Source organism: Episyrphus balteatus, chromosome 1 (assembly GCF_945859705.1).
Source record: "Episyrphus balteatus chromosome 1, idEpiBalt1.1, whole genome shotgun sequence".
NCBI classification, from domain to species: domain Eukaryota; kingdom Metazoa; phylum Arthropoda; class Insecta; order Diptera; family Syrphidae; genus Episyrphus; species Episyrphus balteatus.
This window is the reverse complement of record NC_079134.1, coordinates 69,756,500-69,783,459: the sequence shown is the minus strand read 5'-3', so window position 1 is coordinate 69,783,459 and position 26,960 is coordinate 69,756,500. Positions and strand designations below refer to the sequence as shown.

Sequence of the window (26,960 nt, the reverse complement as noted above, 5' to 3'; positions counted from 1 at the left end):
TCCATGTATTGTTTTTTGTTGAAATTACTACTGTTGCGCTGGAAAATTCGCAACCACGAAAATGATTTTTGTCTTGTATTTAGGCACTCGCTATCAAACCATGGTTCGACAAATTGCTTGGCACCTTTTCTCTTCTGGGTCGAAAAAGGATAAGTTGGCTATTTCTTGATTTCTTAGCAAGTTTTCTAAGTTTTCTCGATAATTGTTTCGTTTTATCTCTGACCACGCTAGTTTAGGAAGTAACGTCATACTTCGTTCATCCTCGCTCATAAAATTATCAAGTTGGAAAGAAACAATTATTGGAAGGTGATCGTTTTATCTCTGACCACGCTAGTCAATAGATTGTTATTATATTTAAGAATCAGTAGGAAAATATATTGATAGTAATAAAACGCTAGAACAAAATTTATAACACTGCCGATATTTTGAGTTACCTTTCGCTTCCTCCACTCGCTCACTTACTTACTTTTTTTTTTATTGTTTTATTAATTTTGACGTTTAAACAAATTTGCAAAATGGGGTTGCACTTGTCTCTATCATAATGGTGTTTTCCTTTTCGCACTTTTTCACCACGATTCTCGTTCGACTTTTGTGCTCATACACAAAAAGTTGCAAGTGTGTGAGTGCAACCCCGCTTTTCTCGGTCGGAGGTCGGAGTTTCTTTCCTGAACTCCGTTTTCTTGCTTGAAGGGTAACCACTCTAGCAAGAAAACTGAGTTCAACAAAGAAACTCCGACCTCAAACCGCGAAAATCGGGTTTGCACTCACACACTTGCAACTTTTTGTGTATGAACACAAAAGTCGAACGAGAATCGTGGTGAAAAGTGAGAAAAGAAAAAAAAAAATAAAGACAGACATAGCCAACAAGAGCAAAAGCGTCATTTTGTTATTTTTTGTTGAAGTGTATAGTAGCGTCGTGTCTCGTGTCGTTGTTAGCGTAATACATATTAGTATAATTATAAACAATTATATCAAATTATAAACAATATGGAAACAAAAAAAGGTATGTTTTATATATCGCCCCGATCCCGGGGCACTTTTGACTTTAAAAGGGGTACATTTGACAATGGTGGATTAAACCCCACATCGTGTGCATTACATTTTTAAAACATTCAGCGGATCTAACTAGTCTATTATTTAATTAGAAAAAAATACATTTTTGGTTTTAAACAATCTACTCAACAATATAACGAAAAAAATAAATCAAAAAATTTATTTTCTAAAAAGAAGAAGAAAAAACAAAAAACCATAAAATATTTCAAAAAATCTCTCCATTTAAATCTTAATCAAAATTAATCGATGTCGATTTACTTTTAAATAATTTATTAAATAAATAATTCCCCAAAATCAACGTAAAAATGTGCCCAAATTGCAAAAGTCAAAGGTGCCCCGAAGGAGCTTCATAACTGTTTTTCTTTTTTTTTTCAATAACTAATACTATTTTTTTACAAAGCTGGTTTTAATTTACTTAACTTGAAGCATAGTGATATCAAAATATTGATTCAGCATTGAAAAAACTTTTTATTAGGTTCAGAAATCGCTTACATACCGGTGGTCAAAAATAAGATCAGAAATACAGAAAACACGAAAACACGTGGTACTCCGCGAAAAGTTAATGAAAGACTGCAAAATTTCGCAAAATTTCTTAAAATCAAACTAAGCTTCTTTCTTCATCCAAACTATTGTTAATTAAGGGCACGATCATACCGAAAAACGCAAAGTCAAATGTGCCCCGGTGTCAAATGTGCCCCGGTGTCAAATGTACCCCCGCTTACCCTATATCATACTAAAATATCAAAAAATACCAGCGGTTAGTTCTTTCGCAATTATCTTCCGAACATTTAAATGCGATTTCCCAAAAATGTAAAAATGGCATATACGGCACTTCAATACTAGGGCGACGATATGGCGGAATATAATATAATAGGAAATACATTCGTAATGGTTGTTTTTGTTAATAACAAAAGAATTTTAAAGAAACAATTTTCGCATTTTTCTGTTTTCAAACAAAATTTTAAAATGTCAAACTGTAATAATGAATAAAGAAACAGAAGGGAGACGGACAGAATCTCGAAATCCCAAATCCAGAAAACCCTAAATTCCAAAAACCCAAAATCCCGAAAACCCAGAATCCCGAAATCCCAAAATCAAAAAATCCAGAAAGGCCAAAAGTTTACAGCTTCTCCATTTCTCAAGAAAACTACGTTTGTGTGTGAGAATAAAAAAATAGGGCTGTTCGTTGTTCTCCCTCCAGGGCATTCTGAGTCACGTCAATTAACTGTCAAAAAAATCAGAGTTTTTCGGAGTTTTAGTTTCATCAACTGATTTTTTGTTTTTACATTTTGTACTTGAAAAATCTCATATTTACCACACACATTTTGTATCCACAAACGAAAAATCACTTTTCGCACACCAAAAATTTTCTTTTCTTAAAAAGCAGATTTCATTTAGATAACTCTGAATTCCTCAGCTCTGACAAAATACCCAGAGTTGTTCAGGGTGCGTACAGAACGAACATCGAACACAGAGGAAATAACTCTGGTTGAAAAAGGAGCTACAAAAAACGCTTGAAAACGAATTCGGAGCGACCCAGAGTGCCCTAGAGCTCACAACGAAAAAACCTAATACTTATAAAGGTATGTCATTTTCGATTGGCCGTCCGGAAGCTTCCAGAATCATTCTGAAGCCTGCTGCAAGTTTTTTATTCTCCCAGTGAAAAAACAAAAAAAAAATTATTTGAAAAAATTATAGCACATCCGGTGTTAGATTTCTTTGATTTTTAGCTGCAAAAAAACTTTATTGTAAAACGTCGATTAACTTTTTGATATTCATATTTCCTTACCCCGTTGTGAGTTGTGAGATGGATTTTTTGTACGACTTTGTGTATTTTAGACAATTTGCGAAACCCTAAAAATCCTATTAGAATTTAAAAACAAAACCAAATAAATCTATAGGGGTATTCACGATCCAATGCAACTGGTCTTGTATCATTGCAAAAGTGCAAAAGTGTAAAATCTTACAACACTACAACAACAAAATATATGGATTGAAATTTTACAATGGTCTTGCACTTTTGCTATACCCTAGACCTATTGCAAAATAAAAATACAATAGAGTAAAATTATTTTGACAGATGGCAGCTCACCGTTGCGTCGCCCATGATAAACAGTTTGTCTTTTTTATTCTGTTTATTATGGTTGTCGGCTTGTCGGTACTCATGTCCCGTGATTTAGTTTCTTTTGATGTAAAATAATTTGTGAAAATTAATTAACCCGAACAAAACAAAGAATTAAATTATAAACAATGGAAAAAAAGAAGAAGCAACAGTGGAGGAACAACCCTGTTAAAAAAAAAACATCATGGATTTCATTCATGCTTCAATATTTACTATAGATTAGAAAAGGGGCATTCACGATCTATTGTAAAAAAATAAAATTTTACATTTTTACTAGGCCTGTTGCACCAGATCGTGAATACCCCTTATGTAAGTAAACAGTTACCTGAATTTGTCTTTCGACAATTGCTGTTGGTGATTTCTTTACCAACTCTTCTTTTCTTCCGTGAGTTTTTCTTGTTGCATTTTTAGCTCAGCCATACATGCTTGGCTTTGCGAGGCAAAGCACGACTACCACCAGAAATGATTCCAGATTTCTGATAGAAGGTTCCATTCATTGCGAGCCCATCAAATTGAATAAGATCGATTTAGTAAACAACTTTCATGGAAAACAGCTCGCTCAATCTCAGGTGGATCAAACTTGAGCACATCACAGACTAATATTGTGAGAATTGTGCTTATCAATTGGTCACGAACATTTTCGAGCCCACGCTGCTTTCTTGCGATTTTTTCCTAAGATGAACCAATGCTTTCTTTACAAATATAAAGTGATGACCTGCTTTGTTCACAAAAGGCGATCACGACGGGAAGTTGCTTGATAAATATATGAATCACAGTTAGTCCTTTTTTTTTTTATTTGAAAGCATTAAAATGCTTATTAAAAATCTTGGCTCGACTTTACTTTAGGGGTGCACGAATTTTAATACGCGAATAATTTAATTTGAAAGATTAATGACTAAAAATTATAAAAATAACAATTTTAATGTTAGGAAACGTGTTTTTATATTTTTAATAAATTTCTTAAAGTAAATTTTTTCATACAAAATGCATGCAAATGACGATCGCGAAGAAAAAAAAATTTTTTTTTGAAGTTCTTTTTACATACCCAAACTTGTCCCCACCTATAGTGAGCCTAAGGAGGGAGGTTGCAGAGGACAGCATGCCTCCCCCCCATACCCATTTCACTTTTATACGCCTCAAACTTAAAATTCTTCGTGTCCGTCATTTGCATACATTTTGTATGAAAAATTTAAATATATATTTTTTAATCATACTTTGGGGTGTTTCCTAACCTAAATATTTTAAAGGAATTCTATTGAGACCCTAAGCAGGGCCGGTTTTAGGGGGGGCAGCCTGGGCCGTCGCCCAGGTGCACAAGAATTGAGGGGCGCGGAAGGCGCCCCGAACTTTTACAAATGTCTATATATAAAAAACGAAGTCTTTCCAATCAATGTATTATTTATTTTTACTTTCACAAAGGCGCCCCAATTTTTTTCTATTTTACTTTTCCAACGGCTCTCGTATTTTTGTCCTAAACTTTTTGAAGAATGAAGGCGCCCCCCAATTTTGGGTTAGTTTGTTTGGCTTTCGGTGTCCAAAATCTTCGTTCATCTTTGAAGAACAAGGCGCCGCAATTTCTTTTGAAAGACTAAAGGAATCCTAATATTCCTCCAACCAATTTAATTTTTGCAAAGGCGCCTCTATATATAAATCACTTAATCATAGCTGGTAATATGGAGATGGAGTGTGTTTCTTTATTTTTGCCGGATATGGAAAAGAATAGACTGACCGACGTGACAAAATAGTTTATGGAGAATATCCCCGCTGTAATAATGAATAAAGAAACAGAAGGGAGACGGACAGAATCTCGAAATCCAAAATCCAGAAAACCCTAAATTCCAAAAACCCAAAATCCCGAAAACCCAGAATCCCGAAATCCCAAAATCCCAAAAACAAAAAATCCAGAAAGGCCAAAAGTTTACAGCTTCTCCATTTCTCAAGAAAACTACGTTTGTGTGTGAGAATAAAAAAATAGGGCTGTTCGTTGTTCTCCCTCCAGGGCATTCTGAGTCACGTCAATTAACTGTCAAAAAATCAGAGTTTTTCGGAGCTTTAGTTTCATCAACTGATTTTTTGTTTTTACATTTTGTACTTGAAAAATCTCATATTTACCACACACATTTTGTATCCACAAACGAAAAATCACTTTTCGCACACCAAAAAATTTTCTTTTCTTAAAAAGCAGATTTCATTTAGATAACTCTGAATTCCTCAGCTCTGACAAAATACCCAGAGTTGTTCAGGGTGCGTACAGAACGAACATCGAACACAGAGGAAATAACTCTGGTTGAAAAAGGAGCTACAAAAAACGCTTGAAAACGAATTCGGAGCGACCCAGAGTGCCCTAGAGCTCACAACGAAAAAACCTAATACTTATAAAGGTATGTCATTTTCGATTGGCCGTCCGGAAGCTTCCAGAATCATTCTGAAGCCTGCTGCAAGTTTTTTATTCTCCCAGTGAAAAAACAAAAAAAAAATTATTTGAAAAAATTATAGCACATCCGGTGTTAGATTTCTTTGATTTTTAGCTGCAAAAAAACTTTATTGTAAAACGTCGATTAACTTTTTGATATTCATATTTCCTTACCCCGTTGTGAGTTGTGAGATGGATTTTTTGTACGACTTTGTGTATTTTAGACAATTTGCGAAACCCTAAAAATCCTATTAGAATTTAAAAACAAAACCAAATAAATCTATAGGGGTATTCACGATCCAATGCAACTGGTCTTGTATCATTGCAAAAGTGCAAAAGTGTAAAATCTTACAACACTACAACAACAAAATATATGGATTGAAATTTTACAATGGTCTTGCACTTTTTCTATACCCTAGACCTATTGCAAAATAAAAATACAACAGAGTAAAATTATTTTGACAGATGGCAGCTCACCGTTGCGTCGCCCATGATAAACAGTTTGTCTTTTTTATTCTGTTTATTATGGTTGTCGGCTTGTCGGTACTCATGTCCCGTGATTTAGTTTCTTTTGATGTAAAATAATTTGTGAAAATTAATTAACCCGAACAAAACAAAGAATTAAATTATAAACAATGGAAAAAAAGAAGAAGCAACAGTGGAGGAACAACCCTGTTAAAAAAAAAAAACATCATGGATTTCATTCATGCTTCAATATTTACTATAGATTAGAAAAGGGGCATTCACGATCTATTGTAAAAAAAATAAAATTTTACATTTTTACTAGGCCTGTTGCACCAGATCGTGAATACCCCTTATGTAAGTAAACAGTTACCTGAATTTGTCTTTCGACAATTGCTGTTGGTGATTTCTTTACCAACTCTTCTTTTCTTCCGTGAGTTTTTCTTGTTGAATTTTTAGCTCAGCCATACATGCTTGGCTTTGCGAGGCAAAGCACGATTACCACCAGAAATGATTCCAGATTTCTGATAGAAGGTTCCATTCATTGCGAGCCCATCAAATTGAATAAGATCGATTTAGTAGACAACTTTCATGGAAAACAGCTCGCTCAATCTCAGGTGGATCAAACTTGAGCATATCACAGACTAATATTGTGAGAATTGTGCTTATCAATTGGTCACGAACATTTTCGAGCCCACGCTGCTTTCTTGCGATTTTTTCCTTAGTAGCCCAGGGAAATTAGTAATTTAAATCGCATTTTTCGCGGGACAAATTTTTTTTCATGGAATGTGTTCGGGTGGTTGTCCTTATCATAAAAATCAATTTGTTGGGAAAATTGGAGGTTGGGAACAGCCGCCATCTTGGAAAAGAGATTGGTATCGTTTTTATTGAATAGCTCCATTGTTATTCATTTTAACAAAAAATGACAAAGGTAAGGCTTATCAACAATAAAATTATCTAAAAAATGATATACAAAACAATTCCGTGAGTTGATTAAATAAAATTTTACAGTTGTTAAAAGTGCGGGTTTGTATCGCAAGGTTGGGACAAAATGACATTTTTTCATATATCTGACGAACTTTTGATTTGTTTGGATAATTCTTCAAGAATGAATTATAGTACTTATAATTACCTATAAAATGAGCCCACAATCGTTATTGTAACCATCGTATTGTAGAAGTAATCCAACTCCGAAACTCTCCATGTACTAGTCAAAAGTGAGAAAAAAGCTAGTTTTTTGCTAGTAGGCCGAGAAAATTTTGGGAGTAGAGGTTTAACCAAAATACAAGTACGCACTTTTGCAGCCATACGTGTGTTAATGTCGATTTCAAAGGTCTGACAACTCTGATTTTGTGCTTTATACGGTTTTTGGGGGGTTAAATAACGTAAGTTTTCCAACTAACGTGAATGGGCTAAATGTATACTATTTGAAATTATAAATATACAAGCTGATGCTCTTTTATTTTCCCTAAATCTAGACACCCCAATCTTGAGGATGTGACCAATAGAACTCAAGATATAAGCCGTTTATACGATTATGTTTTAGAGGCTTTTTTGTTTCGATTTTTGTTTGTTTATTTGAATTGAAAAGCCTGATATGGTTAGTTAAAAAAGCTTATATCGTGAGTTCTGTTAACCCCATAGCAAAGATTGAGGTGTCCAGATTTAGGAAAAATAATAGAGCATCAGCATGTTTTTTTTTAATTTCAAATAGTATACATTTAGCCCATTCACGTTAATTGGTATCGTTTTTATCTCTTTTCCAAGATGGCGGCTGTTCCCAACCTCCAATTTTCCCAACAAATTGACTTTTATGATAAGGACAACCACCCGAACACATTCCATGAAAAAAAATTTGTCCCGCGAAAAATGCGATTTCATGCCCATATTTTGACTAATTTCCCTGAGCTATAGATGAACCAATGCTTTCTTTACAAATATAAAGTGATGACCTGCTTTGTTCACAAAAGGCGATCACGACGGGAAGTTGCTTGATAAATATATGTATCACAGTTAGTCCTTTTTTTTTTATTTGAAAGCATTAAAATGCTTATTAAAAATCTTTACTTTAGGGGTGCACGAATTTTAATACGCGAATAATTTAATTTGAAAGATTAATGACTAAAAGTTATAAAAATAACAATTTTAATGTTAGGAAACGTGTTTTTATATTTTTAATAAATTTTTTAAAGTAAATTTTTTCATACAAAATGCATGCAAATGACGATCGCGAAGAAAAACAAATTTTTTTTTGAAGTTCTTTTTACATACCCAAACTTGTCCCCACCTATAGTGAGCCTGAGGAGGGAGGTTGCAGAGGACAGCATGCCTCCCCCCATACCCATTTCACTTTTATACGCCTCAAACTTAAAATTCTTCGTGTCCGTCATTTGCATACATTTTGTATGAAAAATTTAAATATATATTTTTTAATCATACTTTGGGGTGTTTCCTAACCTAAATATTTTAAAGGAATTCTATTGAGACCCTAAGCAGGGCCGGTTTTAGGGGGGGCAGCCTGGGCCGTCGCCCAGGTGCACAAGAATTGAGGGGCGCGGGAGGCGCCCCGAACTTTTACAAATGTCTATATATAAAAAACGAAGTCTTTCCAATCAATGTATTATTTATTTTTACTTTCACAAAGGCGCCCCAATTTTTTTCTATTTTACTTTTCTAACGGCTCTCGTATTTTTGTCCTAAACTTTTTGAAGAATGAAGGCGCCCCCCAATTTTGGATTAGTTTGTTTGGCTTTCGGTGTCCAAAATCTTCGTTCATCTTTGAAGAACAAGGCGCCGCAATTTCTTTTGAAAGACTAAAGGAATCCTAATATTCCTCCAACCAATTTAATTTTTGCAAAGGCGCCTCTATATATAAATCACTTAATCATAGCTGGTAATATGGAGATGGAGTGTGTTTCTTTATTTTTGCCGGATATGGAAAAGAATAGACTGACCGACGTGACAAAATAGTTTATGGAGAATATCCCCGCTGTAATAATGAATAAAGAAACAGAAGGGAGACGGACAGAATCTCGAAATCCAAAATCCAGAAAACCCTAAATTCCAAAAACCCAAAATCCCGAAAACCCAGAATCCCGAAATCCCAAAAACAAAAAATCCAGAAAGGCCAAAAGTTTACAGCTTCTCCATTTCTCAAGAAAACTACGTTTGTGTGTGAGAATAAAAAAATAGGGCTGTTCGTTGTTCTCCCTCCAGGGCATTCTGAGTCACGTCAATTAACTTTAGTTTCATCAACTGATTTTTTGTTTTTACATTTTGTACTTGAAAAATCTCATATTTACCACACACATTTTGTATCCACAAACGAAAAATCACTTTTCGCACACCAAAAAATTTTCTTTTCTTAAAAAGCAGATTTCATTTAGATAACTCTGAATTCCTCAGCTCTGACAAAATACCCAGAGTTGTTCAGGGTGCGTACAGAACGAACATCGAACACAGAGGAAATAACTCTGGTTGAAAAAGGAGCTACAAAAAACGCTTGAAAACGAATTCGGAGCGACCCAGAGTGTCCTAGAGCTCACAACGAAAAAACCTAATACTTATTAGGGTATGTCATTTTCGATTGGCCGTCCGGAAGCTTCCGGAATCATTCTGAAGCCTGCTGCAATTTTTTTAGTCTCCTAGTGAAAAGACAAATAAAAAAATATTTGATTTTTCACCAATGCAGATACTAAATCTCGGAATTGGGTGGAACCGGTTCAAACTCTTTTATTGGATTTCAGAATGAGTGAATCATTGAGTGACTCCAATCAAAAACGACATTAATGTACGTACCTAGTTGAAAAAGTTTTTGAAAAAATATTGTTCAAATAAAACCAACTGCAGGTACCTACTCTTTAAATGTGTTTAAGCAAAAAGTCAGAGATAAAGGTAAACTTGTCAATTGAGCCTAAATTACATGAATATTTAATTTTTTTTGAAGTGTATGTACCTTATGTACCTACTTTAATAAACTGCACATTGTTACATAAATGCATTAACAAGTATATGAGAGGTAAGACATAATCTGCTATTGCTTTTTTTCGTGATATAAAAAAATTGTTTTAAAATTAATTTTTTTTAGAGGCGCCACTTGCAATCTCGCCCAGGGGCGCCGGTAGTGCTTAAACCGGCACTGGCGGCTATCAAGGTTTCATTAGAAAATATAAAATTTACCAAAGAAGAATTTATTTTTTTCGGGAGAAACAAAACTACTATTTATTGAGGGGAGAGATTTCGGTAAATAAGGACACATACATCCACAAAGAAGACTTTACTGGTGGTTGTATTTTCCCCTAAACTACTGAGGTTTGGTTTGCAGGGGTTATTTCTCCTTTTCGCACTTTTCACCACGACTTCTCCTTCAACTTTGTGTTCATTCACAAAAAGTTGTAAATGTGTGAGTAAAACGGCGTGTCCAAATGGAGAAATCAAACAGAACTCCGTTTTCTTGCTTGAAGGGTTTCAGTTTTCGGACACTAAAGCCAGAACTATAAAGGCCAGTGCCGTAGCTACCGCTGTATCAGCTGTATCCGTGTAACAGGGCCCCCAACTTAAAGCCTTGATGAATTTAACCGATCGAAATATCCCAGGTGGTAATTGTAAACTTTGACTTTAAAGTACGATTCCGAATTTGAAATTCTTACTTAATTACTTCTGTCAACTCATCAAAAAAGCGCTTCGTTATGTTACTGCTTTTAATTTTGAAAACATGGCTCACTTCCCAAAAAAAAAAATGTTTTCTTTCTCTAAGTCATGCTGAAGGACTTTGGAAACAGAATTTATATTTTCAAACCCTTACATTCCAAAGACACATGCACAAAAAATGGTAATCAGAAAATGTTTAATACTCAATTTTTTGGGGGCCCCTATATCATCGATGTATACGACGATGTATACATCGATGTTTCTTAAGCCGATACATCGCCGATACATCGACGTTAAATTTGCAAAACATCGACATCGTTCATTTTGTTACTCGTTTTTCTTTTTTTACATAATAACAGAACTTGAACTCTCAAAATCAATCTTTTTTGTCTAGTGTTCAAAGCTTCAAAGTTTTGTCTGAGAGAGATGCAGATGATTCGGTTTTTGATATATCGAACATAAAAGATAAATCGTCTCCAACGACAATCAATGCAACTATTAGTGAAACAGAAGTACAAATGTACCTATCATCTCCTGTTACACCAATTAAAAGTGACGCAATCTTGATTCGGGAAGATATGATAACTCTTATTCCAAAACTTGCATGGGTTCAAATGGTATATCATCCCATAGCCGCCATGTCTGTTCCAAGCGAACGTTTGTTTTCGGAGGCTGGGGCAACCATCACTCAGGATAGAAACAGGCTTCGGGAGACCAGACTGAACTCAATTTCTCAATTACATTTTTGAGTAGTCTTTTATTTTTTTGCACAGGCCACTTTTGCTAAAAGTTTAAAAGTTAATCTTCTTAAACTCTTTTATGAACTTTTCAAGTTCTGATCCTCTTTTTCATTTGAAAATTAACTTATTACAGAGTCGAAAATTAGAAATAAATATAAGAAATGGCGGAACGAAGTCCGCCGGGTCAGCTAGTTTATATATAAATAAGAACGAAAATCGTATTAAGAAAATATGTTTCATTTTGTTGATAAATTTTTCTGTTTTGTGGTATCGAAAAATTGAATTCAACTTAGGTTTTTGGGTTTTAAACAGATAAGACATTAAGTTCTTTAGATACAGTAGATCATATTTATGTCTAACAACAAAAACATCGGAAAAACATCGATGTATCAAAGATAGAACCGATGGTTTTTTAACATCGATGTTGTAAATAAAACATCGATGTTTTTTTTAACGATGTTGCATCCCTAGGGAGGTGGCAAAGTACTACTAGTAGTTTCCCAGCAAACGTTGAGCTACAGAAAAAACCGGTGAAATATTTACGTAAAAGAAGTACTTCTTTTCCACTGAAAAAAGATAGGAGCTCGGGAAAAAACTCAGTTATATACTTTCTGTATATAAGAATACGTGAAGCATCTATCTCTTTCTGGCATGCAACATGAAATAAATTTCCCCTCCAATAAAATTTATGTCGTTTTCTTTCACTCTATTAGTACCTGGCTACACGGTGATTTTTCAATCGCCTAATCGTGAGCTTAATGGCAAGCTCATGCTCACGGGGAAGATGCTCACGAAGGGAACTGAATTTTCTGAGGGTATTGCTAAATTGTTCCTCTTTTTGACGTTTGTTCCTAGAAAATGTAAAAGTGGAAAATGGAAAATGGAAAAGTTGGGCACAACAGTCAGTGTGTAGCCACCTCATGTGATTTTTCAATCGATTGAAAAATCACTGTGTAGCCAGGCACTTAAGGAGTACTCCAAATTTTTACTACTTTTTCTGGAGTGATAGAACATGAGAGTAATTTTTTTTTTTTTATTGTGGGTGTGACAAGGCAAAAATGGATAAATTCCTTGAAAAAATAGTGATAACAGGCCTAGGGAAAAAATTTTTTGAATTGAAAAAAAAAAAATTAATATTAATAACATATGAAGCATAATAAGCGTTCCACTTCAAGCAAGAAAACTGAGTTCAAAAAAGACATTCCGACCTCAAAACGAGAAAAACGGGGTGGCACTCACACACTTGCAACTTTTTGTGTATGAACACAAAGTCGAAGGAGAAATCGTGGTGAAAAAACCAATACATATAAAATCGGCTCCGCGGTGATTATAATTTCCATACTAATTTGAGCCGTCGTCGGACCCGTTTCGTAGTCGAAGTCGGACTCAGCTCCGCCTGTGGCGGAGCGGATTTGGACCGAGGTCGGACTCGTTTGCTTGAAGGGTCGTTTATAAGTCTGCTTCTACACGAAGACGCAAGGCACATACATCCTCAAAGTAGACCTTGTGGGTGGTTGTATTTTCCCCTAAACTACTGAGGCTTGGTTTGCAGAGAACTTAAATAGTCGGAAGAGTGCGTACGTTGACGTACGAAAATTCCCAAATACATGCAAATCACATGTCACAGCCATAATAGCGGATTGCTAGGTTTCGTTCAGTTTTGTTTTCGGACGTAAACTCACTTTCCTTTCTCAATTTACGTCCGCAAATTTGACATTTCTTAAAAAAGAAAAAACTTTTAATGAAAGTCAAGTGAATTCATTTTTTTGTTTCACAAAACATTTATAAGTTTTGTTATTTTATCAAATAAACTTATTTAAAATATTATAAAAAAGATCTACTGTGATAAGTTTCTGCCTAACACAGCCAAGAATGTGAAATGGCTGGAAACGAAAGCCCCTAAATAGGATTACGATTTTGTTTATCATTGCTCAATTCTCTGGTACACCAAAATAAATTACACCGTACAAGTTTTTCCAAAAAAATTGTTGAGACAAGTGCGTTGTTGGCTGTTCACCCTATTTCGGACCTGAGAAATCGATTGGCATAATTTATTAGTGTTTCTATTTATCGGTACTTCAAACAAAATTTTTTTCGGAAGTTTTTTCAATAAATTTAAACATTTTGCCCGATTTCTTGTGTATATTGCTATTTATTCGACTCAAACGTTATTTACTACCAGCATAATGTCAAAGTCATGATAAAAATTGTATTCAATGTGTTTTTTCAAACTTTTTTTCACAAATTATTTCAAAAACCATTGATTGAAATAACTTGATTTACAAATTAGATTTAAGTGTATCATTTATAACTGTAAGTGTTTCCGTTGTTTTTTAATGTTTTTGTTTTTTATTTTTCGTCATATTTTCGAAAATTGCCCCTCCCGCCTAAACGGGGGTAGATAGACCCCTCCCCTCCCATAGTAAAAAATGATTTTATTGAACTCCTCTACAAAATACCGTTATCAATTCTCGCCGCCTTAGTTATCGTACTCTCCCCTATGTTTGTCTGTACACCTTTTTTATTAATTCACCACAATATATAATGTTGTTTAATGCCTTTGCATTAAAATTTAAAATAAAAGTTACACAGAACAAGATTTTGTGGATCACGAAAACATTAATAATAAACCAAATGATACTAAATCTGATATAAGGGATGACCATACTGATCTTAAGGTGTATTTTAAACTTAAATGGTTTCATATATCAAGTTTTAAACCAAATACAAAACCAGAATCCATAGTTTCATACGTTTCAAAGAAAACAAATTTATGTGCAAAGCTTTTTTCTTGTTATAAGTTGTTGGCAAAATACAATCAGGGAGAAAAAGATGAATGGAGACCAAATTTTGTTAATTTTAAAATTGGATGCTCATTGGAACACGTAAATTCAATCTTTCGTACCGATTTTTGGCCAATGGGTGTGAATATTCGTACTTTTGATTATAAGCCAAAAAACTAATTAATGCTGCTATTGTTGATGATAATGATGATGTTGGTTTTGATGATGGTGCTGTTGACAATGTTGCTCACAATGTTGTTGACGATGATGTTGCTGTAAATGTTGATGATGATGTTGGTTTTGATGATGATGCTGTTGAAAATGTTGCTGAAAATGTCAATAATTCTAATACACTAATTGAATTTGTTGCTCATGATGCTGTCTTTGTTGCTGATGTTGCCACTGATGTTGCTGTTGAAGTTAGAGATTTTATACTTTGTTATAAAATACTTTGTTTATTTAATGTAATCATGTTGTATTGTTTTTATATGTTTGTTTAATGAAAATAAATTTATTATTACTGTTCAGAATCTTAATATATCAGGTTATGGGCCTTATCACGAAATAAATACAAAATTATAAGGCAATTTGTATTAAAGAAAAAGATGTCTGAAATGAAATACAATATTGAAAAGCTTCGGGGAACCGAAAATTTTGAAGACTGGAAGTTTTCTGTTGAAGCTTATTTCCAAATGAAGGGGCTTTGGAAGGCTGTTTCTGATGAAAGTGAGAAGGATGCAGCAAAGCTCTTAAATGCGAAATCGGAGCTTATATTGCTTGTTGAACGATCCATTTATCCTCATATAAGGCATTGCAAAAGTGCTAAAGAAATTTGGGAATCTCTCCAGAAAATTTTTGAAGATTCTGGTCTTGTGAGGAGAGTGGGGCTCATTCAAAAGTTTTGTTCTACGAAACTGAAAGATTTTTCTTCCGTAGATGCGTACGTTAACGAAGTGTTAAATACAGCAGACAAGCTCAGGTCTATAGGTCTTAAACTAGATGAAGAATGGGTAGGATCTATGCTTATGGCTGGTCTCCCCGATGAATACAAGCCTATGATAATGGGAATCCAAAGCTCTGGGATTTCTATTACTGGGGATAGCATTAAAACTAAGTTGCTTCAAGATGTTAAAATGGATGCGAGCCATGACACTGCTTTTGTTGGCAAGAATAAGAAAAACTTTGGGAACAAGAATTTTAAAGGTCCTATATGTTACAACTGCAACGAATTTGGGCATATTGCTACTAAATGTCCAAAAAAGAATAAGAACCATCAAGAAAAGAAGACTGCGATGTTAAGCTGTTTTTCAGTCACAGCTCTTGAAAAAGATGAATGGTACTTCGATTCGGGAGCATCAGCTCATATGTGCTCAAATAGTGCATGTTTTTCAAGTAAGATGGAAAATCTTAATTCTGAGGTAATTGTTGCAAATAATTCGAAAACGCAAGTCCAAGGTATAGGTAAAGTCGAAATGAATGTATCAATTGGAAAATTCAAAGAAAGTGAGGTTGAATTTTTGGAGGTGCTTCACGTTCCTGACTTATGCATAAACCTTTTATCTGTCTCGAAAATTGTTCAGAACGGTCTTTCAGTCATTTTTTCCAAGAATGGATGTCTAGTTAAAGACCAAAGAGGTGCTATAGTTGCAACTGCAACTTTAGTGAACAATATGTTTCGACTCAACAGGCCAACCAACCAGCGTGCATATGTTACGAAAAATTCAGCTTCAAACCTCGAACTTTGGCATAAGCGTGTAGGACATCCAAGTATCGAAACCACAAAAGTTATGATTCCGAAAGCAGTGCAGAATATTGATTGCGATAGTTCAAAAATCAATTGCATTACATGTATCAAAGGTAAAATGGCACGCCAGCCATTTAAGTCAATTGGTACTAGAGCAGAATCAATATTAGAACTTGTACATACAGATCTTTGTGGTCCGCTTGAACACAAATCAATTGGTGGTTCAGAGTACATGCTTCTTTTCATTGATGATTTTTCAAGAAAAGTCTTTGCATTTTTCATTAAAAGCAAGACTGAGGTAGCGGAGAAATTCCTTGAGTTCAAAAACTTTGTAGAGAATCAGACTGGTAAAAAAATTAAGGCCATAAGAAGCGACAATGGCAAAGAATACTGCAATTTTAAGATGAAGAAAATATTAACAGATGCAGGTATTCAACATCAAACAACGGTTCCATATTCTCCACAGCAAAATGGGTTGGCAGAAAGGATGAATAGAACCATCATCGAAAAAGCTCGTTGTCTTCTCATTGATTCTGGCTTACACAAACGTTTTTGGGCTGAAGCTGAAAATACGGCAGTTTATTTAACAAACAGAACACCTTGCAAAGGTACAAAAGAAAAAACACCTGAAGAAGTTTGGAGTGGAAGAAGAGTGAATCTGCAACATCTTAAAGTTTTCGGTTGTCAAGCAGTAATTCACATTCCCAAAGAAAAGAGAAAGAAACTCGATGCCAAGGGAAAAGAAGTAATTTTTGTCGGATACTCAACACACTCGAAATCATATCGCTTTTATGATACCAAGATAAGAGAAGTCATTACAAGTCGAGATGCAGTTTTCCATGAGCAAATTTTTCCAAAGGATGGTAAGACAAATGATACATCTTATTGTGATATTTTTACAGGATGTGATTCAGTGGGGAATGAAAATGAAGATTCATCAGAAGATATTAGTAATGAATTATCAATCCAGATAAGTGATGTTAGTGAAAATTCATCAGAAGATACTAGTGATGAAATACCAATCCAAATAAGTGACGATTCGACTAGTGAAAATAGCTTTTCTGATGCACAAAATGATTTCATTGATGAAGAATCTCCAGAAAGAATCATATCTGAAGAAATATCCGAAGAAGCAATAAGACGATCTACGAGAATAACAAATCCACCAGAAAGATACGGTTATCTATCCTACATGGCTAGCGACAGTGACGAAGACTCAAAAACAGTCACTGAAGCAATGAAAAGTGAACATATGTCTGAGTGGAAAAAAGCAATGAACGATGAATATGCAGCTCTTATGAAAAACGATACCTGGGAATTAGTTCCATTACCAAAAGGAAAGAAAGCCATAAATTCCAAGTGGACATTTAAGACAAAAAAAGATGCAAGTGGTAATGTTGAAAAATATAAAGCTAGATTGGTCGTAAAGGGTTATTCGCAACGTCAAGGGATCGATTATCAAGAAACATTTTCTCCAGTCGTAAGGTACACATCCATAAGGGTACTTTTAAGCTTGGCTGTGCGCTATGATTTGGATATCGATCAAATGGACGTTGTGACTGCCTTCCTACAAAGCGAACTTGACGAAGAAGTTTACATGAATCTTCCAGAAGGTTTTGATAATGTTCAAAATAAAGTATGTAAACTCAAGAAATCACTGTACGGTCTCAAACAAGCAAGCAGGGTTTGGAACAAGAAATTGGACGAAACATTGAAACAAATTGGGCTTTTACAATCAAAAACCGATCCATGCATCTATTACAAGACTAAAAGTAAAGACAAGACTTTTGTCGCTATTTACGGTGACGACATACTGATTTTTACCAACAACAAAAATGAAAAAAGAACAATCAAAGAAAATTTGGCTAAATCATTCGAGATGAAAGATTTTGGAGAAGCTAAATTTGTGCTTGGCATGCAAATAACACGCAATCGAGAGGAGGGAAAGTTGTGGATAGACCAACGGACGTACTTAAAGAACATCCTCAAGCGTTTTAATATGGAGGATTGTAATCCGGTGTCCACACCCCTAGATATCAATCAGAAACTCATCAAAGAAACATGTCAACCAAGTAAATAAGAAACTGATTATATGAAAACCGTTCCATACCAAGAAGCAATCGGCAGCATTTTATATGCAGCACAAGTAAGTCGCCCAGATTTATCTTTTGCAGTGGGGGCTTTATCAAGATTTAATAGCAATCCTTCAAAATCCCACTGGGGAGCGGTTAAACGACTTTTTCGTTATATAAAAGGAACACTAGACTATAAACTGGAATACTCTCGTGACAATGAAGGATGTCTAGAAGGTTTTTCGGATGCTGACTGGGCTAGTGACTCCGATGACAGAAAATCTACTACTGGTTACCTCTTTAAATACCAAGGGGGACCTATTTCATGGAATGCAAAGAAACAACCTACTGTCGCTCTCTCCACCACAGAGACTGAGTATATGGCTTTAGCCTCAACATCTCAAGAAGCGCTTTGGCTTCAATCTTTATTGCGAGAACTCATAAATTGGAATCAAGAACTAATATTACAATGTGATAACAAGAGTGCAATAAACCTCTCTAAAAATAACATATATCATGCACGTTCAAAACACATTGATATAAGGCATCATTTCGTTCGAGATCTTGTTGAAGAAAAGAAATTAAAAGTAACATATTTGAAAACTGAAGCGATGCCTGCAGACGTGATGACTAAAGGACTTCCTGCAACAAAACACAACAACTGTTGTAGATTTATAGGTTTTTTAAAAGTATAAAAATCTAGTGGGGGTGTTGAAGTTAGAGATTTTATACTTTGTTATAAAATACTTTGTTTATTAAATGTAATCATGTTGTATTGTTTTTATATGTTTGTTTAATGAAAATAAATTTATTATTACTGTTCAGAATCTTAATATATCAGTTGCCACTGATGTTATTACTGCAAACGATGTTGATGATGATGCTGTAGATGTTCCTGAAATCCTTGATTCTGATCCTGGGTGTCTCCTCAATTTTAATGTATATTACCAAAATGTTGGTGGAGTAAGAACAAAACTATTCTGGAGTTGTGATGCTCACAAGTCACAATTTTTTGTGAGGTTATTTTTGTGAGGTTTCTTATGAGGTTGTCACAATTTGGTATTCTGCAAAAAACCTCATAAGAAACCTCACAACAAATTCACCACAGGAAGTGGTGAGTTTCTTATTATGACAGCCAGCTGATTTGTCAAAAAAATCAGATAAAAAAAATCAAAATCCACTAATTTTGGATGCATCGAATACAAATAAAAACATGGTAAAAAGATATAATTTCTAGTAAAATCACATTTAATAATCAAATAAAATTTTATAGTGTAATAATAAGGCTGTATTTTTACATATAGTACACCTACACAGAAATCAACACAATTCTCTGGTCGCCGATGAGGATGCTCTTATTCAGCGTGTCATACTTATAGGTCGTCCGGGACTCTCTGGCATTCTTCCGAACGACTCTGAAACTGTTCGTTTGGCACTCAATGACTCAATGTCCCGGACTGCGTGGTTGGAATTGGTGACATATCGTCAACATGTTGTAAGATTAATCGACCTTTATTGCAATTTAGTCCAGAGAGTTGGACTAGCCTAGCATTAGATGGTTGATGGATCCTAACTCAACAGGTATCAGGAATACCTACGTTCTTTTTGAAGCATGTTTTCGAAATGCCACCATATCATTATATTGGGATAAGGCGATTAATGTTTGTTGGATTACCCTGTGTGTGAGGTAAGATCGAAAATTATTTACGCTTATAATTAAAAAAATATTTTTATTTTCTGTTTTTAATTTTAAGGTATACTAAACATAAGCAACTCTGACTCTCGCAGGAACTCAATCTTGGCCTTATCCTATTGTGCCATTATAATTTCTGAGATCTGAGGTAATTCTTGGCATTTAAAATGACCGAAAGATTATTTGAAAATTTAAATGTTGTGCTGTTCTCGCGATTTTTTACTTCTACCCAATTAATTTCCTATAAGTTTTTTTACTTCTAATTTATTAATTTTTATTTGAATTCTATTGTCAATTGAATAGAATATATTATTAACTTCTATTGTTTTTTTTTTATAATTTTAGATGCGGCTGTAAATCCCAAATCGACGGTGCAACGTCATTTGATTGATCGCTGCACAACATCCGCGGCTGATCCATTAGATAATACAGATTCTCATTTACGAAAATCCCCACCTATTGACAGGGAGACAGACACAGAACAGCAAGTTTATTCAAGTTGTGGAAAAGAAGAGGCTAAAAACGGTCATAAAGCTGGCGCTATTATGAATAGTCACTTAATTTGCAATCCACTGCCGTGGATTCTCACAACCATTGGTTGTAGCCATTTGTTTTTTTTTTCTGCGATTCTTCCTAAATCGATTAAATAACTTTTTTTTAAAAGCCCTAAAGAGCTAGATGCTAGATGATTGTAATGGGCTGGAATAGAATTTTATAGAATACTGTTATGTCAACATTAATTGCAAAATTTAATGAAAATCTTGTGGTCGAAAAACCTTTACTCGACAGATTAAAGTTTGGGATGATGGAATGCATGAGTGCGGCTCTATCCAGAAGACACTAACTGCATAAACGTACCCAATGTACTGCAAATGCTGGGCATACAGAATCCACACAATGTGATTTCGATTTCATCCGACGGAAAGCTGTGCACTTGGAGTTTGGATGTGTTATCGAAACTGCAAGATACACTGGAACTGCAGGAACTGAAATCAAGACAATTGGTGCCACTTGCAAATAAGAGATCATCAATTTTCAACAAATTTTGACCATTTGTTTCTTACATCATCCATTGATTGGAGTTTTGAGGTAAAGAAAACTTTATCGTTTTTTAAACGGGCAATATGCATCACATTTTTTATTTACTTACAGACAACCACAATAATGATTCGGTTATGATCCATGTAATAAGGTCTTTGGATTTTTAATATGCAGTTACAATAGCAACCACTACAAACAAAAACAAATAAAACCCATAATGACTTAAATTAATTTACTTATTGTTTTTTTTTGTCAAAGCATTAGCATATGTATGTATTATGTATTTTTGTTTAGTAGATTATGTAGGCATTTAAAAATAAAAACTCGTACAACATATTCAATGAAATTTATTTATTTATTTATTTATTTATAAGAATTAACAATAAATTAAAATCTATTATTAATAGAGTTTAAAGAACGCTAGCATCATAGTACTTTCAGTTCTTAGATAGATGAATTAATTATAATTAGTGTTTTTTTTTTTTTTTGTGAAAAAATAATAAGTTATAATTTCAAGTAAATAATAATGAGTTAAATAAATTAAGTTGATAATGAATTTATAGTCTGTATAATATAAATGTAGATATATTCATATGATAATTATGTTTTTATTTTATGTTTATGGAGAAGTTGGTTTATTGTATCTATGTTGTTTTTGATTGGGTTTTGAAGGAGTTCCGGGATGTTGTGTTGGCCTTGGTTGCGGTCATGAAGAAGATTTTCCGATAGAAAGCATGAGCCCAAGAGATGAGAAATAGTGATGATGTTATTGCATTTTGGACATATTGGAGGTGTTTCCCTTTTTAAAAGGTATCCGTGCGTTATTTGAGTGTGTCCGAGTCGCAGCCGAATATAGTTTCTTAAGTTGAACTTAGATATATTGCTGGGATAGGCTGGACTTATTCTGGTGGGGTTGATTGTTTGGTAATGGTGTAAATAATTTGACCACTCCTGTTGTCGTGCGCATTTGATTTTTTCCAAAATGAAGGCGTTGAGGTCTTTTCTTGAGTACGATTCAAACATAAATGATGGAGAGATGTGAGCCGAGTTTGCAGCTTGGTCCGCGAGCTCGTTTCCCACAATGTCAACGTGACCAGGCGTCCACATAAGTTTGATCTTGGAGGGATTTTCAATTAGCATGTCTCTGATCTTTGAGATCATACTAGATTCATGTCTTGTGTTTAGTATAGCCTTTAAAACAGAAATACTGTCGGTACAAATAGTATATTTGCCTCGAGTATGTGAGAGATGTTTAACTGCCTCGTAGATAGCTTGCGCTTCAGCTGTGAATACTGAGGCAAGGTTTGGAAGGATCCCTTGAACGATTATTGATCCATCGTGTGACGTAACTGCAAAAGACGTACTATCAGCGGTTTTTGAACCATCGGTATAAACGAAAGACCATCCTTTCCCAGTAAGATCGTAGAAAGTTTCATAAAAAAGCTTTTTATAAATGGATTTGCTGGTGTTATCTTTTCGGAATTCATTTAGTTGTAGCAGGATTGATGATTTATTAAGGTTCCAAGGTGGTAAAGATGGTGTGTATTTTGTGAATCGTTTAAAAGGAATTTCCAAGGTGTTAGCCATTAGTACGGTGTTGTGAATAGCTGATGGGATTCTTCTTTGTCGTTTGTGACTAGGGCTGTAAAAGTAACGACAAAATGAGTACCCGCATGTATACGTTACTTTTGGTTCTAGTACCCGCATCAACGATATCGTTACTCATTACTTTCGTTACTTTAGGTATATTTCGTATGTTTCGCATGTTTCGTATGTTTCGTATGCTTCGTATGCTTCGTATATTTCGTATATTTCGTATGTTTCGTATATTTCGTATATTTCCTACATTTGGTATTTTTGTTATGTCTCACGATTTACGTTAAGAACTTATTATTTTGGTTGTTTTTTTTTTTTAATATATATTAAAAGTAAAAACGACATTAAAAATTTAATAATGCAAGATTTTGAATGACAAGAAATCTTTTTTAAAATGGTATACAAATATTCTCTAGCTCAACTAGCTTAGCAAAGAGTAAAGTTTTCAAGAATCTGCTTTCAATATCAGATTTTCGATGTACCTAAAAGTAATTTTTTTTTTTAAAGATATGAATGTGCCGGTGCTGAATAAAGTTTTTACCAGATATAGTTAAATAGAATCATAACTAACATAATTAAGAAACCAAACAATTCAAGATTCAAATAAGAATATACGAACACGCCCATGTTTCGTTTCCTCCCGGTCCAAACTTAAAAATTGTCATTGCAGCCAACCTAAAATAAAAAACCATTCAATCATTTCACTCAATCACATTCATTCCATATTCTCATTCAAAGTTGTCGTCACTCATGTCAGAAACCACCTCACCACACACAAGCACGAAAGTAGTACCTTCTTGAAATCAAAAGAAAAAAAAAAACAAAAACTTTAAACCACGAATAAAACCAAAATTGTAATTATTTGTTTGAATCAAACTAAAGAATAAAATAAATTAAACAAATCAAACAAAGGAAAAGAAAAATTCTTTTTATTAATTACAAAAGGAAAAAAGGAGAAAACAGAATGCAAGTACGGCTACGCCCCAACAGATGCAGTGTACCATTTTGTTTTTGTTTCACATTTCGTATACCTATCCAAATTGGTATTCTAATTGGAATGTATCTACACTACACTCAAACACACTTTCACTAGGGCTGTAAAAGTAACGACAAAATGAGTACCCGCATGTATACGTTACTTTTGGTTCTAGTACCCGCATCAACGATATCGTTACTCGTTACTTTAGGTATATTTCGTATGTTTCGCATGTTTCGCATGTTTCGTATGTTTCGTATGCTTCGTATGCTTCGTATATTTCGTATATTTCGTATGTTTCGTATATTTCGTATATTTCCTACATTTGGTATTTTTGTTATGTCTCACGATTTACGTTAAGAACTTATTATTTTGGTTGTTTTTTTTTTTTTAATATATATTAAAAGTAAAAACGACATTAAAAATTTAATAATGCAAGATTTTGAATGACAAGAAATCTTTTTTAAAATGGTATACAAATATTCTCTAGCTCAACTAGCTTAGCAAAGAGTAAAGTTTTCAAGAATCTGCTTTCAATATCAGATTTTCGATGTACCTAAAAGTAATTTTTTTTTTTAAGATATGAACGTGCCGGTGCTGAATAAAGTTTTTACCAGATATAGTTAAATAGAATCATAACTAACATAATTAAGAAACCAAACAATTCAAGATTCAAATAAGAATATACGAACACGCCCATGTTTCGTTTCCTCCCGGTCCAAACTTAAAAATTGTCATTGCAGCCAACCTAAAATAAAAAACCATTCAATCATTTCACTCAATCACATTCATTCCATATTCTCATTCAAAGTTGTCGTCACTCATGTCAGACACCACCTCACCACACACAAGCACGAAAGTAGTACCTTCTTGAAATCAAAAGAAAAAAAAACAAAAACTTTAAACCACGAATAAAACCAAAATTGTAATTATTTGTTTGAATCAAACTAAAGAATAAAATAAATTAAACAAATCAAATAAATAAAAAGAAAAATTCTTTTTATTAATTACAAAAGGAAAAAAGGAGAAAACAGAATACAAGTACGGCTACGCCCCAACAGATGCAGTGTACCATTTTGTTTTTGTTTCACATTTCGTATACCTATCCAAATTGGTATTCTAATTGGAATGTATCTACACTACACTCAAACACACTTTCACATAATTCACTCCACACGCACATGTCCATAAAAAACTGGGACGAAAGAGAAAGAAACAGAGTTCTTATTTACCCCTTTTGATAAACATACACAAAAACAGAACAACAAAATCATAAAATACATAAATGATGATACCGAACCGACACGAGATGCGAAATAATGCGCACACGACAAATGCAGTGTACCATTTTGTTTTCGTTTCGCATTTCCAAATTGGTATTGGAATTGGAGTATCGTCGTTACTCGTATGTTCCGTATTTTTCGTATGTTTCGCACGTTTCGTATGTTTCGCATGTTTCGTTACTTGTTCAGTACTAGTAACGAAACATACGAGTAACGAAATTATTTGGGCAGTAACGTTTCGTTACTCGTTACTGAAGTGAATACCCGCATTTAAGTAACGAATACATACGGTTTGCTACAGCTCTAACTTTCACATAATTCACTCCACACGCACATGTCCATAAAAAACGGGGACGAAAGAGAAAGAAACAGACTTCTTATTTACCCCTTTTGATAAACATACACAAAAACAGAACAACAAAATCATAAAATACATAAATGATGATACCGAACCGACACGAGATGCGAAATAATGCGCACACGACAAATGCAGTGTACCATTTTGTTTTCGTTTCGCATTTCCAAATTGGTATTGGAATTGGAGTATCGTCGTTACTCGTATGTTCCGTATTTTTCGTATGTTTCGCACGTTTCGCACGTTTCGTATGTTTCGCATGTTTCGTTACTTGTTCAGTACTAGTAACGAAACATACGAGTAACGAAATTATTTGGTCAGTAACGTTTCGTTACTCGTTACTGAAGTGAATACCCGCATTTAAGTAACGAATACATACGGTTTGCTACAGCTCTATTTGTGACTCAAAGCTAATGCTACATCCTTGTCAATTATCAATGAAATTATTTTAATGTGTTCTTTTGTTTTCATCATCTTTTCCGATTCCTTTGACTGCCAGCAATTTTAAGACGAATTCAAGACTTATGAGAACATGGACTTACTATATTATATAATACGTCCATGTATAAGAATTTCATCGTGGTCCGGATTTGTTGTGGACCGTTGCCTGCTTACCTTCGGGCACCAACCTTATCTGGGCTGAATAGATTTTGTGGTTCTTGTAGATGGTCATGGCGGATTCCATGACATAATTGATTTTTAATCCACATTCGAGGTTGTCATTTACTGTGCCAAATTCTTCGCTTCCTTTTTTGGCTCTCAGCTGGATCAAAAATTTATCGATGGGCGAGAACATCGTCTTGGATAATTTAGGTATTGTTGTAGATGATGTAAACCATTTCGATGCTCGCCATCGAAACCACTGACCATGCGACGTCTTAATGCCAGGATGAACCCCCAATCATATCGAACTTGAATTCGTAGCCTTTTATATCTGGAAATGAGAAGAATTAAACTAGGACTAGGAGATTGTTTTATGATGGATAAATTACCGCACAACAACAATTTGGATTTTTTTCGCGCTGTTGAAGCTCCTGTTTTGTTTTTGATAATGGTAGTAAAGAAAACTACAGTTCTTTGATTTCCCGATACCCATGAGATGGGACACGATCTGTGTCTGCTTATCAACAATAGGTATATATATAGGTATATACCATTAACATTATAATGTTGTGTATGTATCGTGTAGAAGTGCTCCGTAATCTGTGTGGAAGAATTGCTCAGTTGGAGGATAGAAAAAAGAACAAGTTATTTTTTTATCTTTGTTTGATGTGTAGTAGTATGAGGCAGCTCCACAGTCCAGCTATCTACTAAATGGCCAGTAAAGAAGCCACAGGACTAGAAAGTCTACTTTCTGAATTGCACCTTTGGTTTTTTTTGTAACAATTTATGTTTTGATCTCTATTACAAAATCAAATTTTATCCTTAGATTTGTTTTATTTTTTTTTTCTTGAATAGGTATATATACAAAAAACAATTGATAAATCGACTGGGATGATGTGGTGGGAATGCCCGTAAAAAAATTTAAAGATCTGCAAATTGCGAGAGTTCCTTAGGGGTTATGTTTTTCACTAAAGACATAGGGCAACTTGGGAAGACCTGCAGCGGATAACCGGATTCGTTGAGACAATTTCGAATGTTAATCAAATGTAATATTCTCCTGCGCTGTAATATAATTAGATGTTTAAACAATTTTTACTTTTGTAAAAATCTTGCTTTTCACTTTTTAAAGTTCTGCATTAAGATGCATCAAAACAAGCTCTATTTCCATTTTTTGTTGAATCACAACTCAAAAAAACTTATTTTTTGTCTCAAAATATTTAATGTAACTTGAAAAATATCAAAACTCTAGTAATTTGTGATTTGTGACCTGCTCTGAAGGAGATCACAATTTTAACAATTTTTATGAGGCTCACAAATTGTGAGGGTACGCCAGAATTCCAAAAACCTCACAAAATCAAACTCACCACACCTTAT

The 26,960-nt window shown here is 34.3% G+C and overlaps 1 long non-coding RNA gene across 1 annotated transcript; it reads left to right on the top strand.

Moving 5' to 3' along the window:
* The first annotated feature begins 988 nt into the window (after nt 1-988).
* LOC129907655 (uncharacterized) lies at nt 989-21,088 on the top strand. The gene is made up of 5 exons (XR_008771120.1): nt 989-1,003; nt 19,344-19,726; nt 19,794-19,880; nt 20,078-20,821; nt 20,885-21,088. It is a non-coding gene; the product is annotated as an uncharacterized LOC129907655 (long non-coding RNA).
* The last annotated feature ends 5,872 nt before the right edge of the window (nt 21,089-26,960 follow it).